Below are 17730 nucleotides of genomic sequence, written 5' to 3'. Positions count from 1 at the left end.
CTGCCCCGCTCCTCGAGTCGTGCATCCACACACGTCAGAGGCCTTGAGAGCTCAGTCTTGCATCCACATCTGCGAGCGGCCCTGAGACCTCAGGCTTGCATTCACATCCATCAGTGACCCTGAGATCTCAGTTCTGCATCCAGATCCGCATCCACGAGGGGCCCTGAGATCTCATTTTTCCACTCACATCAGTCAGTGACCCTAAGACATTGATCCACACCAGTGGCCATGATGAGACCTCAGTCCTGCCATAGATTGACAGTGCTTCTGGCTCACGGCCAACACTGTCTGACCGTTGACCTTTCTGTGCTCCTTGGGCCTGAGGCAGGTGGGGCGGCTGCCTCAGGCCCAAGTGTGGGCACTCTCTGTCAGTCACCAGAGGCCAGTAGTAACGAAGCAATCCAATTATGACATCTTCCCGCTGTGGTGGATTAAGTTCGTCTGTTGCCAGCTTCGAGGGGGTGAAACTGCGGTCGTCACTCAGTCCGTCGCTTCCCCCTGACCCTCCCCACGGTGCCGCACCATCCCCTCGCACTCAGCAGCTGGCGTGGCGGTGATCCTTCTCCACTGAATTATTCCGTCTGAGCCCCCGGAGGGTGCTGGTGTCACCGCCTGCGTCCTCAGGAGCCAGCTCGAGCCACCGTAAACGAAGAGGCCTGGCGGGCACCAGGCCTAGCGCGGCACCGCGGGGGTCTCCCGAGGGGGGCAGCTCTGGACTCCGAGGACAAGCTGCGCGTCCAGGAAGGGACAGGGCTGCGCGCCTGGCTGAGCTGCGCAACCAAAGAGACCTGTGCGTCAAGGAGGGGTAGGCCAGCGCACCAAACAGGGCAGTGCTCCCAAGGAGAGATAGAGCCGCGCGACCAGGAAGGGACAGGGCTGCGCGCCCAGGGAGGGTCAGGGCAGTGCACCCAAGGAGAGATAGAGCCGCGCAAACAGGGCAGTGCACCCAAGGAGAGATAGAGCCGCGCGACCAGGGAGGGACAGAGCTGCACGTCCAGGGAGGATAGGGCTGTGCGCCTAACAGTGCTGCGCAACTGGGGAAAGACAGAGCTGCGCGTCCAGGAAGGGGTAGGACAGCGCACCAAACAGGGCAGGGCACCCAGGGAGAGACAGGGTCGGGCTACCACGAAGAGCCACGGCTGGGAATTCAAGAGCGAGATTTATTATTAACCAATTTGGGGGAACGTGCTGGCGGCACCTGAGGACGGATTCGGCACTAGGGGGCGGACAGGACTGGATGTCAGAGAAGGGACAGGAGCTGTGCATAGGCTGGGGACTGCTCTGGGCTCCCAAGGAGGGGCACAGTGCTGGTACCCCGGGAACAGCAGCCCTGGACACCCAGGAGGCCGATGGTGCTGCACATAGGAGGAGATAGCGTGTTAGACGGCAGAGGGGTCGACAGTGCCAAGGCTGGGCCAGGAAGGGGTCGGTGACGGGCTCAGAACCAGGAGCGGAAACAGAACTATGACCACTCGGATCTGGGAACGGAGGGCCTGTGCTCAGCTACAGAGAACCCCAAGGACCGCCGGGGCGTGCTTGTGAGAGGAGCGCATCGGATCCCCTCGCGAAGGTAAGCTGACATTACTCGTTATTATTGGAATTATTACTATTCGACTTCATCCTGTAGCTCTCATTGTTATTACAGCCTGGCCCTGGATAGACCCCGGTGAGAAATCGGTGCAGCCTACTGACATTTGTTGCATGTTTTATAGAATTCGGAACCCCGTTGAAATACGTCTGTGCTACACCTGAAGATTAACACATTCTGCTCGGAGGGTTTATAATCAAACTCTGGAAAATTCTGCATGACCTGCTCTGAGGCCTAATTTCACATATAATTCTAACTCAGGCTTTGGTTTGTGAAAAAATGTAATACTTGCCAGGGGCGGCTGGTGACATTTGAAAGTGGTAGGGCGTAAAAGTTCGGGATGGGTGCTCGGTGGCGAGACAACGCAGCAAGCGAGCCTGAACGGCATAAGGGGGGTGCTCCCCGAGAAAATTTTGAAAAAAGAGTCGCCAAATGGTGCAATTTCAAGCATATTTGGGAGAGCAAGCATGTTAATAAAGCACTTGTTAAAGTGTAGTTATGACATCAATAAAGAGATTTCATATGATAATGACGTCTGAGACTTTGGAGGGGTTATGGCCATCTGAGATTCGATGTAGAAGGCAGAGAAATGTTGTGCATAAGTAACTAGGATCTCTTTCTTACTGTTTGTCCCATAAAACACACAATCACCTCTCAATCATTGCTGTGTCTTAACCTTCCACCCGAAGTGGCATCATTTATACCAGTGCTCAGAAATCCAGGGCACCGCAGAAGAGCCCCGGGTTTGCCGAAGTTAAAATGCAGTCTGATAACAAACCCCAAACCTCACCCAACACCGGTGGCTCCTCGCCCCATTGTTCCATATCCCCTCCTATCCCTGTTCTCCTTGCCAGCCATACCTTCCCTTGGAGGAGCACGGCTCTATAAAAACATTTCTTTATAGTTTTGCCCCACCACTCTCACTCCTCTTACATGCGGAGTCCTGGGCAAGGGATGCCCGCTGCTGCCGGGACTGGCAGGTCCATGGTGTCCTCTCTGCTACGCGGCCCCCCAGCATCCCGCTCCCAATGCACCTCCACATTGCGAGGCGGGAGATCCATCAGGACCCTCGGGGGGCTAGCCGTGATAAGCGGGGGCAGCGGTGGTTAGAAACTGGTTCAGAGTTGGGGTGGCAGTGAGAGAGCCCCCCAGGAAGAACTGAGGGGAATCCAGGGTAGGACTTGACTTCAGGGTAGGCCCTGCCTAGGTAGGGCGGGTAGTAAGATTAGGGGTTTGCTGTAGGCTACATCATAACCACCTAGCTGGTAGGCCATGGGATCGGGGGAGGGAGGGGCTGGTGAGTCTGTTGATTTCTGGCCTTTTCCTCGCCGGGGCTGTTAATCAGCCCACTGACTGCAGCCACCTCGCCCAACTCCTCTGGTGCCCGGCTTGGCTTCAGCTCTGGGGGGATGTCCAGGCCCAAAGGCGAGAGGGTCTGGTGGCCCAGGCCACCTGTGCAGCAATCCCTGGGGAGGTGGGGGGTCTGGCCAGTGCACAAGATACCTGCTCCTGTCCCTGTGGCCCCAGCACATTTCCCCCGCTGCCCGGAAAGGGAGCTCTGGATCGTGTTGTGATCGAATACATACATATATTTACAAGCTGTCGCATTCTGAACAGGCTGTCAGCAGCGAATGCTCGGTAGAACTGAGCGGAGACTTCAGAACTGTGTTGGGAAGGGTCGGTGACTGATGTATTGCCCAATGACGTCCCCAGAGCCAGCTCCCCCATCCATTTCTGACACTGCTCTAGCATGAGAGCAGCACTGTGATTGGTTGGAGCGGGCTGGCTCACCGCTCATACTGGCACTAGGTGCCAGTGCTGGTTATCCACCCGGCGGTATAACAGCTCGATCTGGAGAAGTTTAAACTGTGCCTGTCAGGCTGGCCATCATAAGACAGCTGCCCAAACTGACTTGTGCAGTTTAAACTGGTGTAGCCAGGCACTCCTCCTCTGAGGCTGCACTTCAGCAGTGGCCCCGCCACTAATGCCCTAACACTCAGCTCCGGCGGCTGGCAGAGTGGAAAATAAAATGGCAATAAAAGTCACTTTATTTTCATTTTATGTTTCGCTTTTGCAGTACCCACAGCAGGGGGAGCGATGATCCTCCGCTCGAATGGAGCAGCCGGCGCTGGATTTGTCGCATTCTCAGCATACCACGTCAAAAATTTTATCTAGGTGTAAGATTCGTGGATCCATTATTACTGTATATCACATAAATAAGCCTACATCCAACAAATGTTCAGAAAATCCTGTCAAGCGTGAATTGATGCCACGACTAACGCAGGCCACGTCCACGTCTCACTCTTTTGGGAATTGTACTGAGTGTCCTGAAGATATTGCATAGCCTAGCTGTGCCTCATCAGCCAGGGTCGCCCCTCAGTGGTGGTCTTCAGCACATCCAGCTTGAGACAGGGGGCTACAGAGGTCTCAATCTCTAAATCTAAATCCGGTATTTGTAAAGCTCGAACTACTCACTCCTAAGGGTTTCAAGGCGCTAGGGGGCATCGGGGAGATTAAATGAGCTATTGCCTAGAGTCACATGGTGCTGAGCTGAGCTGCCGCCGGCGATCGAACCGTGAGCCCTGCGCTCCAGAGTCAGCCGCTCTAGCCGCTGCGCCTCACCTCTCCGCAGCATCATCTGTCCACTGAGGGCAACACAATTCCGGGGTTCCAGCTATTTGACCTCGTTGGCATCAAGCAGCGCTCTGCTACCCTGGAACACACACCAATGGCCCTGGACTTTATAATAATAATGGGGCACCTCAGAGGAGTAGGGGCTCCATTCTAGTTGCACTCAAGTCCGGCCACATTCAAGACTGTGAAAAAAGAGAGGAACATCACAGCCCAGAGTCAGATAAATGCTAAGAGTGGAGGGTTCGGCGCACATTAGCGCGCGGCTCACAGTTCAGAAGGTTTTCCCTTTGCGCAAAAGACACAGGCCATGAACTCGCAAACGGATCGCAATGTCACTTTCCTAAAGGGGCATCAGAAGCCCCCCAGTTCATCCCCCGGCTCTCCAGCAGCACTGCAGCAGAGTCGCTTCGCTTTCCCTGCTGTAAGTCGCACGTGCCTCTGCAGGGCTCTCTTCCCTCATGACAGGAAACAAGGAAATCCAGCAGGCAGCAGACTTAAAGTGTAGGGATGACCTGGAGCTAGGAGTGGTGGCATGGAGTGATGGCCTGGAACTAGGTGTGGTGGTATGTAGTGGTGGCCTGGAACTAGGAGTGGTGGCATGGAGTGATAGCCTGGAGCTAGGAGTGGTGGCTTGGAGTGATAGCCTGGAGCTAGGAGAGGTGGCATGGAGTGATGGCCTGGAGCTAGGAGTGGTGCCTTGGAGTGATAGCCTGGAGCTAGAAGTGGTGGCATGGAGCGACTGCCTGGAGCTAGGAGTGGTGGCTTGGAGTGATAGCCTGGAGCTAGGAGTGGTGGCATGGAGTGATGGCCTGGAGCTAGGAGTGGTGGCTTGGAGTGATAGCCTGGAGCTAGGAGTGGTGGCATGGAGCGACTGCCTGGAGCTAGGAGTGGTGGCTTGGAGTGATAGCCTGGAGCTAGGAGAGGTGGCATGGAGTGATGGCCTGGAGCTAGGAGTGGTGGCATGGAGCGACTGCCTGGAGCTAGGAGTGGTGGCTTGGAGTGATAGCCTGGAGCTAGGAGTGGTGGCATGGAGTGATGGCCTGGAGCTAGGAGTGGTGGCATGGAGTGACTGCCTGGAGCTAGGAGTGGTGGCTTGGAGTGATAGCCTGGAGCTAGGAGTGGTGGCATGGAGTTATGGCCTGGAGCTAGGAGTGGTGGCATGGAGTGACTGCCTGGAGCTAGGAGTGGTGGCTTGGAGTGATAGCCTGGAGCTAGGAGTGGTGGCATGGAGTGATGGCCTGGAACTAGGAGTGGTGGCATGGATTGACTGCCTGGAGCTAGGAGTGGTGGCTTGGAGTGATAGCCTGGAGCTAGGAGTGGTGGCATGGAGTTATGGCCTGGAGCTAGGAGTGGTGGCATGGAGTGACTGCCTGGAGCTAGGAGTGGTGGCTTGGAGTGATAGCCTGGAGCTAGGAGTGGTGGCATGGAGTGATGGTCTGGAACTAGGAGTGGTGGGATGAAGTGATGGCCTGGAACTAGGAGTGGTGGAATGGAGTGACGGCCTGGAACTAGGAGTGGTGGCATGGAATGACGACCAGGAGCTAGGAGTGGTGGCATGCAGTGATGGCCTGGAACTAGGAGTGGTTGCATGGAGTGAAGGCCTGGAACTAGGAGTGGTGGCAAGGAGTGATGACCTGGAGCTAGGAGTGGTGGCATGGAGTGACGGCCTGAAACTAGTAGTGGTGGCATGGAGTCATGGCCTGAAACTAGTAGTGGTGGCATGGAGTCATGGCCTGAAACTAGGAGTGGTGGCATGGAGTGATGGCCTGGAGCTAGGAGTGGTGGCTTGGAGTGATGGTGAATCCAGCTCCCTGTCATAATGTGGTCTTGTGGCCCCTTTCTCTAGGCCAGAGGGCCTTCTGCTAACTGTAAGTTGTTAACATTTATTAAGGGTGACTACTTCTGGCTGGGTATAACAGTCCTTGTGTGGAGCCTTGGCTCTCGTTGACACCTACTGCTAAGATCACATAAATACAAGGAACTGATCTTTGGCATGCCTCTGGTCACCCATGCACGTGGCTGATAGGCCCATATGTTGAAGCTCTCAAAGTGCCCTCAAAAGTGCATTGTACGACTCATAATTGAAATACATGCGGTTCCACTCTCGGCGTAATAGCAAGGAGCCCTTCTTCAGTTATCTTAGTTAAAGATGTATGCCTGGCATTGCTCACACGGTTGTTACATGGCCATAGGAAGCAGCCTGGTGGCCCCATAATGTACAATAACGTTCCAGGTAGTCCTAGCAGTTTAGGTAACATACATTTGTATCATTCTAGGACTTGTCATTTTCCTTTTGCCACTACAAGTGTGCATTTAAAAGGTACAGCACCAGAAATGTGCTGTTAGAGCAAGAGCTAGGACTGGCTGAAGTTATCTCCCATGACTGGGAGCCACCAGCTGAATGTGCACACCAAGCCCTGCACTGTTGCCCAAGAAACGTGTGTTTTGTGAGGGGGGCTTGCAAAGCTGCAGCTCGTGCTGTACCTATTCCTTGAGGGAGGTGTGCTGTACTGCTGACCACATGCCAAGGGCTTGATCTTTACAGGCATACAATCCTGGTTGCTATTTGTGTCTCGGGTAACTCATGACACGGTGGATTGCATTATTTATTACCATATCGGACCTTGGATAAGATGCAAATAGGAGCAAAAGTCACATACGATCATTTCCTGGGAAGATACCTCGCGCATTTATCTTAACTTCCTCTAATATTATTGGGTCAAAGCATGTGTGAGTCACTTACGCTACCCCCAGCATTTTGATGAATTGACGTACAGTTTCCAAGTGAGCTCCCCCTTTGGAATCAGTCTGTTGCTCTTCATAGAGGTGCCCAATCTGAGACATTAGATGGCAGGCCATAGGGGTCTCAGGGTTTTATAACGTAAAGTATCATTTAATTAACATATGTAATACCAACCTTACACTGCGCATGGCCTTTGGTGTGGGTTTGGGAGCAGGACCTGGCCACAACCCCATGCCGCTCACAGTCTTTGGCTGTCTGCTGCATGGGGTTGGCCTCAAGGCCAGGCTTCCTGCCAGGCCCTGTGCCCAACCTCCACTGGCGCCCAAACCCCAGTGGGTGAGCACGCCTTACTATGTGATATATAAAGGGTCTCAATTTAAATGAAGCAGACCTACTGATTTTGTCAAAGGGTCAGAACACCAAAATGTAAAAAGTGGGCCTATTGCTGTTATGAATTAGTCAGCATATTAATATATATTAATATGCACAGTTGTCTCATCAATGATTTCACAGCAAAAGTTGCAGTTATATTATCAATGATGTCATAGAAGATGTTATGAGTGATGTAATATGTGGGGTAATTAACAGTTCATGGCGAGGGCGTGAGTTATAGTTACTTGAGATAACCCCTACTATAACTGGTGAATTTCTTTGGTTTTGTGCGTGTAAAATGTGAACCTAAGTATAATGTCTCTGTAACCTTTGGTTTATAGTGAATTTCTAAGGTTTTTTTTAAATTCTATTTCCTAACTATAATGTCCCTGTAACCTTTTTTTATTTTTTTTTCTAAGGTTTTTTAAAATTCTGTTTCCTAACTATAACATCCCTGTAACCTTTGTTTTTTTCAGTGAATTTCTACAGTTTTTAAATGGTATTTCCAAACTATAATGTTCTTGTACCCTTTGTTTTTTTCAGTGCATTTGTATGACTTTTCTTAACATAATGTAATATTTAATTACTATATGTTAATATAACCACCGTCATGCACGGCCTTCGGGGTTGGCCCCAGGCCGTATGCAGCCTCAGCGGACTGATTTCCTCAAGCGTTTTCTTTCAGAAATCTGTGATAACATGAATCCTTGTTAGAGAAGACAAGATTACAAAATGGTGAATGCCCACCAAACAAGGGTACTTCCTCTTGACTATATGAAGTAAGGGTTTTTTTGTTTGGTATAGATGTCCTCCTATTCCTCTATATTGCTGAGAAAGCACTCTAGCTTTGCGTTCACCAAGCCCAAGAAGTTAGGATCATTGGTCCTTTACAGAAGTGGAGATTCAACTGGGTCATCTGCATTATTGATATTTGCAAGTACTTCCCGTTGAGGTTTAATTTCTGTGAAATGAGCATGAAGGCCAGAACGAAACCTCACCTTCCCATTTATCCAACAAGAGTCCACAGTTCTGCACAAAATGCCTACCCAACTGGAGTACTTTCTACTGATTAATTAGCAAGCTCTACCTTGTTGGGTAAATGTCCATTGCATATTCTACACTACAGCTGAGTAATGGACCACGAGGAAATGTCTCCAGTGACCTTGTGTGCATTTAAATTCAGTAGTGTGTGTTGTTCCTTGGGCCGCGGTGGGAGCCCCAATGCCCCCGCAGCCAATGCCCGCTCCCTGCCTCCAGCAGGAGCCAGCATTGCTCCTGCATGCAGGATATGCTGCTCCCTGTGTGCTGGAGCAATTTTGTCATCTATTTCCCTGCTCGCTTAACAGAGGGCAGGGAAACAGATGAAAAGTCAGTTCCCAGCTGGCGGAAGCATTTTTAAAGTTCCCGCCAGTGGGGAGTTGGCTTACTGTTCGCTCTCGCTTGCCAAGAGCTTTAAATTGCTCCCACCAAGCAAGAGCAAACAGAGGTTTCCCTGCCCGCACTAGTGCGGACAGGGAGACCACTATGACCCAGGGGTGGGCACCCTGGGGCATAGCTGAGCACCAGCCATGGGGAATGGGGTCCCCAGGGCCATTTATGGCTTGGAGAGAGGGGCCAAGCAGCCCCCCTCCCTTTCAATTGCATGGCTGGGCCCCGGGGGATAAGGTCACCAAGGTCAATGGTGGCCTAGGGAGCCCGCTCCCACTAAATATGTATTGGTTGGCCTGCAGGAAGTGGCGGTCCCCAGGGCTGAATTAGGCCCGGTAGAGGGGAAGTACGCCCCTCCCTATTTATTTCACAGCCTGGGATTGGGGTTCGGGCCCCCCTCCCCCTATGTATAGGCAGACCTGCAGGAGGTGGCAGTCACCAGGGCTGATTACATTTTCATAATCATCCTGGCCCCAGGAGGTGGTTGTCTTCGGAGCCAAAAATGGTCCAGAAGGTCGGTGTGCAGCCCTCCTCTCCCTAAATTCAATTGACTGGGCTCCAGGGGATAGGGCCCCCAGAGCCTAAATCAGCCTGGGGAGGTGGTCACACACACCCCGTAACCCCATTATTATCATTAATCCACCCCCCTGGGACCTGTACCACCCAGGGGCATAAAAAAAAAGAAACAAGTGCAGGAGCCTGTGATTGGTTTTTTTCTTTCAATTTTGCTGCAAATCCATGGCCAAATTTTGTAAAAAAAAATTGACCCACGGTGGGGTCCCTGTGGAATCTTACCACCAGGCCTAAGGGGTCAGGGTATTCATACTCTGCTCCGTTCTTTTTTCCATATGTTTTAGTGGGACTTGGACCTGGTTGGAGTGCTGGCAGCCAATAAGATCTCTGCATGAGATCTGTTGGATCCGCGGATGGTCTGTGTTCTAAATATCTATATTTCTTTTTTATTAAATAACTCCAAAACTACTGAACTGATTTACAACAATTTACAACAAGCATTGGCATAGCCAATAGGTCTCGCCTTTGGGACCTTATAAGTGTTTAGCCATGCAACAGTTGCATAACTAAATATTTATAAGGTCCCAAAAGCGAGACCTATTGGTTATGCAAAGCGGCCGCGAAAGTGATCGTGATCGCGATCAAACATCAAAGTGGCCGCGAAAGTGAAAGTAATCGCGGTAAAGCGCGGCGCGCGCGCCCGCGCACATGCACTGTAGCTCTAGGCTGGCCTGGTAGCACTTTTTGGAGCCCTCTCAATAAGTTTCGCCAGACCAGCGCATGCGCTGGGTCAGGCGAGACCTAAAAAGGGCTATTTTTGGACCAATAGCTACTTTCTGCCACATTTTCTGTAATTCCGTTCAGCAGTTCTGGCTGTAGTCGTGTGGGAAATTGCATGGGGAAAACATGTTTTAGGACCCCCCCCCATTTTTAAGTCTCGCCTGAGCCAGCGCATGCGCTGCTCTGGCGAGACATTTAGTAAGTGGGTTTTTAAAAGTCCAACCACATGCTTTTGCTGGCCTCAAGCTTGCAGTTACGCACGTGAGCACGCGCACAGCCGCCATCTGGCTTTCCTCGCAGCACCCTTACAGCGTGCCTCGCTCCGCCCCTCCCCCACCATAGAGCGCGTCCCCGTGAACGCGATCACTTTCACGGCCGCGGTACTTTTTACGGCCGCATGGCCAATGCTTGTTTTCTGAGCGTCAATTTCAGCTCTGATAAGACAACATGCTTAATGCAACTGAGAGAGGAAGGAGGGACATGGAGTGATGCTGGTGCACTGATTCTGTGTCGCCGCGGAGATTGAGTATCGAGCCATTGAACGCGGGGACTTGTTGATGCTGTGTCAAGAGGAGTTCAACATGCACGGTAACTAATTCATCCTGTTCCCCAGTACAGTGGAGCCATGAGTTTTGTTTTGGATGGAAGGGGCGCCAGGCAGTCATGTACTGCACAACTCATCCATCAAGAAATAAAAATATCTTCAAAAAACAGAAACCTCCTCGAATGACAGAATATGCGCGTTACTGGGCTCTCTGATGCAGAGAAGAGCAACCACCTCATGTGACCTTTTTATCTTTCATTTCTTAATTGATCCTCCTCTCTCTTTGTCTCTCTGTGACATTTTGATGCCTGTTGAGGGGTCAGTTTCTCTATTCAATAGAAACTAGGGCTGAGGAAACCATGCTGCTGTCATGATGCCACGTCAAAACAAGGTACTCTGGCAGTTCATACTTAGCATGAATTTGAGTACTTTTTTTTGTATTGTATCTTGTGTCTTGCACCTTTTCTTCATTTAACTCTGTCTGCGAAATAGTGTTCGTCGTCAATGGGCTCTACACAGAATTTAACACTGAATTGTAACAAATTAAGAGCTTCAGAATAAGTAAAAAAGTTAATAGATCCGAACCAGCCCAATTTTTTTTTTTTTTGTGTTGGATGTACTCAGCGCATTATACATAAAGGTGTCAAAGCGCTAGCACTGTTGAACAGAAAACTGCAATGAGAGGGGCCCAAACCACGACCATCACAGGATGGAGAATAGTCAAGTTTTCAGTTGCCTACAAAAGTCTGCATGAGAGATTAAACTTGCAATGTAGATGGGCAAAGTATTCCACATCTTGGCAGCTGCGACTGAAAACAAGCATTGGCATAGCCAATAGGTCTCTCCTTTGGGACCTTATAAGTGTTTAGCCATGCAACAGTTGATGTTGTTGCACCAAGAATATTGTGCTGCATAACTAAACACTTATAAGGTCTCAAAGGCAAGACCTATTGGCTATGCCAATGCTTGTTCTTGGTTATGTTCTTTATATTATCTTGCTTGTAATACCCTCCCTCTAATGATTAACATAATGTAATTTTTATATCAATTGCTGCTACACCTCTGAATAAGGTGTTAATGTATTATTGTACATTTGCACACATGAACCTGTCTGGACTCATCAGGGTGGGACTCACTTGCACTAGCACTTTGGTCACCAAGGTCTCATGGAGACCAAAACGCGTTGGTTCAGCGCTGTGGTTCATCTGCGAAAATTGCCTTTGAAGGATTAAAAACGCTCTGAAAAACTCCCCCATGAGTATGCTCTGCTTTGTTCTCTCCTAGCGGGAGGATTGTTTTAGAAATTAATTAACGGCTTGGCTCAGCCGAGGAGCTTTGGCACCGCAAGAAAGAGACGCCGCTGCATTCAGCAAAAAGCGAGCTTTCAATATGGAATATATATATACATATATATATATATCCAGGAACTCCGCTACTGTCGCTTCTTGACAACGGATACGGACCACAGTTTGGTGCAGCAAATATATTTATTTCAAAATCACCTTGCCGCCATGACGCGTTTCAGCCCGACCATGGGCCTTGATCACATGACACCAATATATATATATATATATATATATATATATTTCACAAGATGCAAATCCACGGGAAATAAAGGATCAACACGAGCCCACTTGATCAGTACAGCAGTTTATTATTCAATTTGGCAGAGAAGGACGACGCGTTTCGACCACATCCGTGGTCTTGGTCACATCGCCTCCATTACATGGCTTTTTAAAGGGTAAGTGCACATTTACAAGACATAAACATAAAAGAAATCTTTGTTGCACATTAATGAAATCATGATACAACAAATAATTAAATTAACAGGCGCGACTGTATTGCAAAGGTTATTTTATCCAATATTGATCATTCTTATTGATTGTATGTGCTGGTATTGAGTAAGTCTAAATGTTGTGTCTGTTAGCCCGGTATTGGGATAGTCAGTGACTACTGGATAGTGCGTAACTGGCTGTGTTTGCTGAAGTTGGGGACTAGTGCCCTTCTCATGAGAGGAGGCTGTGTGGTACGGTGTGTGGTTAGAGGGATGTCCCTCGTGAGTGGGATTCAAGTAGGACCTAACTTGGTCACTGTGTTATATATTCAGTGTTATCGGGGGTATAGTACCCACGGCATGCACTCAGTAGTGACTAGGAGTAAAGGTGGAGGATCCGCCGATAAACTCCGGTGCTCGTAATCCTATCACGGATGTGAAGTTCAAGATGATTCACAGCAATGGTCCTGTACAAAATCAGAATACGAAATAGTTAGCAACATAACATATCAAGGTTAATATTGCAAATATTCACAGCACTGATTTACTCTGACCAGTTACATAAGATTAAAGTTTGAAAGGGATAAAATTGCGCCTGTGTTAGATTTAAGAAAAGTGCAATTAAAATAAATTTAAAAAGAAGGGGGGAGGTAGAGGTCGGACGTGAGTGGTCTACCAAGGCCATGGTGCTTCTATGGGTGGTTGTGTACAATTACAGGTGAGAATACAATTCCTCATCCTGGTTCAGACCGTCAGGGAATTTGGTACCTGCTAGGAGGATGAAACACGACTCGAATTTGCGTAGAGTAGCTATGAGGTTACCTCCTCTTGGGTTGGGTGTGACTGTATCCAGTCCAAAGAATTTGGCTTTGGTCCAGTCAGCCCCGTGTTCCCTTGAGAAGTGTCTCGCTGTACTGTAGCTTTGGTCGCAATTTGTGATCGCTCGCCAGTGTTCTAAGATGTGTTTTTTGATCGGGAAGGTGGTAGACCCTATGTACCACAAATGGCAGGGTCACACTGTTGCGTATACCACAAAGTCTGTGCTACATGTGATGAGTTGGGGATTTTCCAAATAGTCTTGGTTCTCTCTAGTGTGACTTCAAGTACGTTACATGCTTTGCAGTACCCGCATTTACGGAAGCCCTTCGCTTGCCTGAGCCAGCTGCCTTCCTTGGGTTGGAGATGGCTGTGTAATAGCATGTCTCTCAAAGATGAGCTCCTCATGTATGTTATAGACGGTGTGGCACCTATCTCATTTCTCAGGATTGGGATCCTGTCTAAGGATGTCCCATCTGTTTCTTAGTATCCTACGCATCTGGTTCGATTGACTGCAGTATCTGGTGATAAATCTCACTGTTTTTTTGGTGGTTATCTCACTGGTCTTGGCATCCTTCACTTTGTCTAGAATCTCCTCCCTTGACTGACTCTCGACTCTTTTTTCAGCCTGGGCTAGTGCTTTCCTGGAGTACCCTCTTTCCCCGAATCTCATCTTCATTTCCTGCTTCGTTCTTTCATATGCTGTGGTGGTGCTGCAATTGCGTTTCGCCCTTAAGAATTCACTGTAGGGGATGCCCCACCTAAAGCTGGGCGGGTGGGAGCTAGCTGCGTGCAGGATAGAGTTTCCTGCAGTCTTTTTTCTAAACAGGTTTGTGCTGATTCTTCCGTTTTCAACTCTAAGTTTGAGGTCTAGAAAGTCAATACATTCCTGATTGTAGTGTCTTGTGAATTTTAAATTAACGTTGTTCTGGTTAAGACAGTCAATAAACAGATTTAATTCATTTTCAGTCCCTTCCTTTACAAAGAAAATGTCGTCGATATACCGCAGCCATTTGGATACACATAAAATCCAATGTTCAGTTTGGTCATTCCAGAGCACCTGCTTCTCCCACCAGCCCACCATGAGATTGGCGTAGCTGGGAGCGAAGCACGTGCCCATTGAAGTACCTTGTAGCTGCTTGTAATATTCCCTTTCAAACATAAAAACATTCTCTTTCAGACAATTTGCTCTCATGTCTAGGAGCATGAGAGTATGTTCCAAAAATTCAGCCCTGCGTTTTTTAAGAAAGAATTTACAAGCCTTAATGCCATCATCATGTCTGATACTTGTGTACAACGCCTCAACATCTAGGCACACCATCCAATGATTCTCCCCTATGGTTACATCTCTAATCTTTTGTAGGAAGTCAGTGGTGTCTTTAAGGTAGGACGAGAGATCTCTTACAAAGGGAAATAGGAAATGGTCAACATATGTACTGGTGTTTTCGAGGAGACTATTTTTAGAAGACACGATAGGTCTTCCTGGAGGGTCGTTGATGTTTTTGTGTACTTTTGGAAGGAGGTACAGTGTCGGGGTGGCGGGGGTGTCGTTTTTGAGAAATTGCTTCTCATCCCATGACAGTAGGCCCTTGTCATGCCATGTCTGGAGTCTATTAATGTACATGTCTTTTAGATCAGTCAGATATTTTTTATCTACTTTTCCGTAGCATGTGGGGTCATTAAGTTGGCGTAGCGCATCTCTGGTATACATGGCCCTGGTCATGATAAAAACATTTCCTCCCTTATCAGAGGGTTTAATCACAAGCTCTCAGTCATTTTGTAAATTATTGACTGCCTCCCACTGGGTTTGGGTCATATTGCTACTCTGTATGTTCTTTTTCTTTAGGAGCTCAAGGAGATCTTGGGCCACCAGGTCATTGAAGACATCAATATTGTCTTTGACGTATTTGGATTTAGCTTTGAAACCTGTGAAGGTGGTTTCTCTGTTGTCTATGCCCAGGGTAACTGCGATGTCAGATATGTGGGAGCGGTTAAGGGGGTCTGATGTCTCACTAACATCTATGGGAGGTTCCTGCTGTTCAAGGGTAGTCATGGTTTGTAGAGTCGGTATATCATCAATGGACAGGCCTGTGTTCCCCGTTGTTATGGGTCTAGTTGTGGTCTCAGTTTGGTTCTTTTTATGAGCATGCATTTTACACAATTTGAGCTTTCTTTCAAATTTATACAAATCGACTCGTGCCTGTGCATAATCAAAACGTATCTCTGGGCAAAAGGCCAAACTTAATTCAAGTACACTGATTTCATCATTATTAAGAACCTTTTCGGTCAGATTCATTACCGTCATTCTTGGTACAGTGTCCTCCATTATTGCTTGGATGTCTTCTGGCCTCTTGTTCCCATACCAGTTGTTCTTACATTTCCGGCGCCTGATGTTCAGTTTTTGGTTTTTCCTGTGTTTTCTTGCTTTTTTCCTCTTGGTCTCCCGCGATTGGATTGTTCCTTTGCCTTTTGGAGGAGGCGTAACTCCTTGGAAAAAAACCTGTTGTTCAGTGCTGGTTGAGGCGGTGCTTTCAATAGATTCCAAGTCTGAGCTAAGGTCAGTTGTTGATCCTTCTTTGCTTGTTTCTAGGAGGCTCAGGGTTTGGTCCTTCGTGAGTTCTGGTCTCATTTTATCGTACTTTTTGGCAAAGGTCAGGATACGCCCTGACACATAGTCTCTCTCATCACGCAAAAACTTGCGTTGTTTCCTGGCTATGACGTCTTTTTCGAAGGCTTTCATCCGGTCATCAACTGATTTAATTATCTTATATATAACCACAACAAAAAGTTCCAGAAGACATCACGGAAAGAAAGTGAAACATGGCCACAATAGACCAAGGGCACGATTACTGGACAATGTGCCACGGTTGAAGAGGTACTGGGGCCCATGCTGTGTGGATAAAGAAAATGAAGCATCGGCCACAATGATACATGACCCATAGCAAAGTAGGCCAGCTTCACTGAATACTAAGAAGGAGCCTGATGGGTCTGAAGTAGCAGAGCACCAGATGATGAGCATTCCCAGAAATCCCGAGACACTTGTTTGTGGACCATGCCGGCTCATGGACAACCCAACTCCATCCACCCAGAGGAAGGATTGTGGAAAGATTTTGCAAATGACAATCGGATGTCACTTTGGTTCTGGGCTATGTTGCACAGTGTCACTGAGGCCGACAGCGACCAATCCTCAACCACTTACTAAGGATGCAGAGCGTGGCATTCCGGCTAAATTAAAGAGGTTTCTTTGGTGCACGTGCGCGATTCGCGAAATGAATTACAGTGTCAGAGTGATTACTCTTTTCTGCTGGTGCTGCACTCTGAGAACCAATGAAGGCTCAGGTGTTCTAGGGTAGTCTAACTACACCTGGCAGAGTCAACAAATTAACAGGGAAAGCCGAGCCAAAGGTCTGTCTCGGATCTTAGAGACCCTGCAGAAACAGTGCCATGAACGTTTTTTCTATGTAAATAACGTTAAATGTGACAAAGTTTCTCCAAAACTTTAAAAGGCATGCTTTAATGAAGTGAAATAGTTTTGGTGAAAGAATAATTGCATAAGATGACACAGTTGAAGCGGGGGAAGCCGCTATTTATCCAGGTTTTTCTGGTTTCACTTTGTATAAATCAGCCAATTCATGGGTATCTATTTGCCTTTCCTTATGTTAAGTAAGGCTTTGCTTTTATCTGTTGTACTTTTTTCTGCCGTTTTTATTGAGCACCAACTCGATCCGAACTGTCATTTACATAACAATAGGTCACCGTTCATTGCTTGTAGGCAACAAATCACAGGATATCCTAGTACCTAAGTCGACAGCTCTGGCCACTTCCAGGGTGCAGGGAGGTAGGCAGGCAGAAGCCACATGAAACCTCGGCCGGTTATGGGCTCGAGGTTCCAGTTGGACCTCGAGCTGAGCCAGAGCCAGGCGTCAGGCTCGAGCCTGGCTCTTGCTTTCAGTGGCTTCCCCACCTCTGAGTACAACAGTCTCTCTCTGTGCTCCATCTCCCCTCCACCACTACCGCTCCACGTTCCATCATGCCATCTCCTCCCCATGAGTGTCCACCCCAGAGGCAATTCTTTGAGGAGTGGTCTGGCAATAGTATGTTCAGAAAAACTTCCTGGGCCCGCGTTTTCATATTTTGAGAGGCGGGGAATGTAGAAAAGTAATTAAACATAACCACATTACCCCCTTTCTTTCCCTAAAGTTTTGAAGGCACCCGTCATCTTCTGGAGTGGGATGCTGTTGCCTGCCTCATCTCGACCCTCTCCCTTGCAAGGTACCAGCTGAGAAGATGACCAGGGCAGGAAGCAGTGAGTGCCTGGGAATGTTGAGTGTCGGTGGGTAGAAGAAGGCACGGGGCATGCATCGGAGATCAGATGTTAAGACAGCTCAGTGGGTTGAGGCCTGCTGCAGAGGTCTGTGAGTTGTTAACAGGCTATTAGTAAAATAAGCTTTGCGGATGGATGCCCTTGCCCTAAAACCAGGCCAACGCGGTTATTTCCCGTTATGTTTGGTTTAACTCGTAATTGCACGGTACTGGTG

General features: G+C 48.7%; 1 protein-coding gene across 2 annotated transcripts in view; it reads left to right on the top strand.

Annotated features, from left to right (window-relative positions):
* The first annotated feature begins 528 nt into the window (after positions 1 to 528).
* Positions 529 to 17730, top strand: part of LOC146855791 (protocadherin-15-like) — a 261208-nt gene continuing 244006 nt past the window's right edge. For both annotated transcript variants that reach the window (XM_085653702.1, XM_085653701.1), the window contains exon 1: positions 529 to 1570. The gene's annotated coding sequence lies outside the window, so the exon portion shown is untranslated. The remainder of the gene's footprint in view (positions 1571 to 17730) is intronic.

The sequence above is a fragment of the Triturus cristatus genome, chromosome 4_1, assembly GCF_964204655.1.
Source record: "Triturus cristatus chromosome 4_1, aTriCri1.1, whole genome shotgun sequence".
NCBI lineage: Eukaryota > Metazoa > Chordata > Amphibia > Caudata > Salamandridae > Triturus > Triturus cristatus.
The sequence above is the reverse complement of the archived record's forward strand: the minus strand, read 5'-3'. Positions and strand labels throughout refer to the sequence as shown.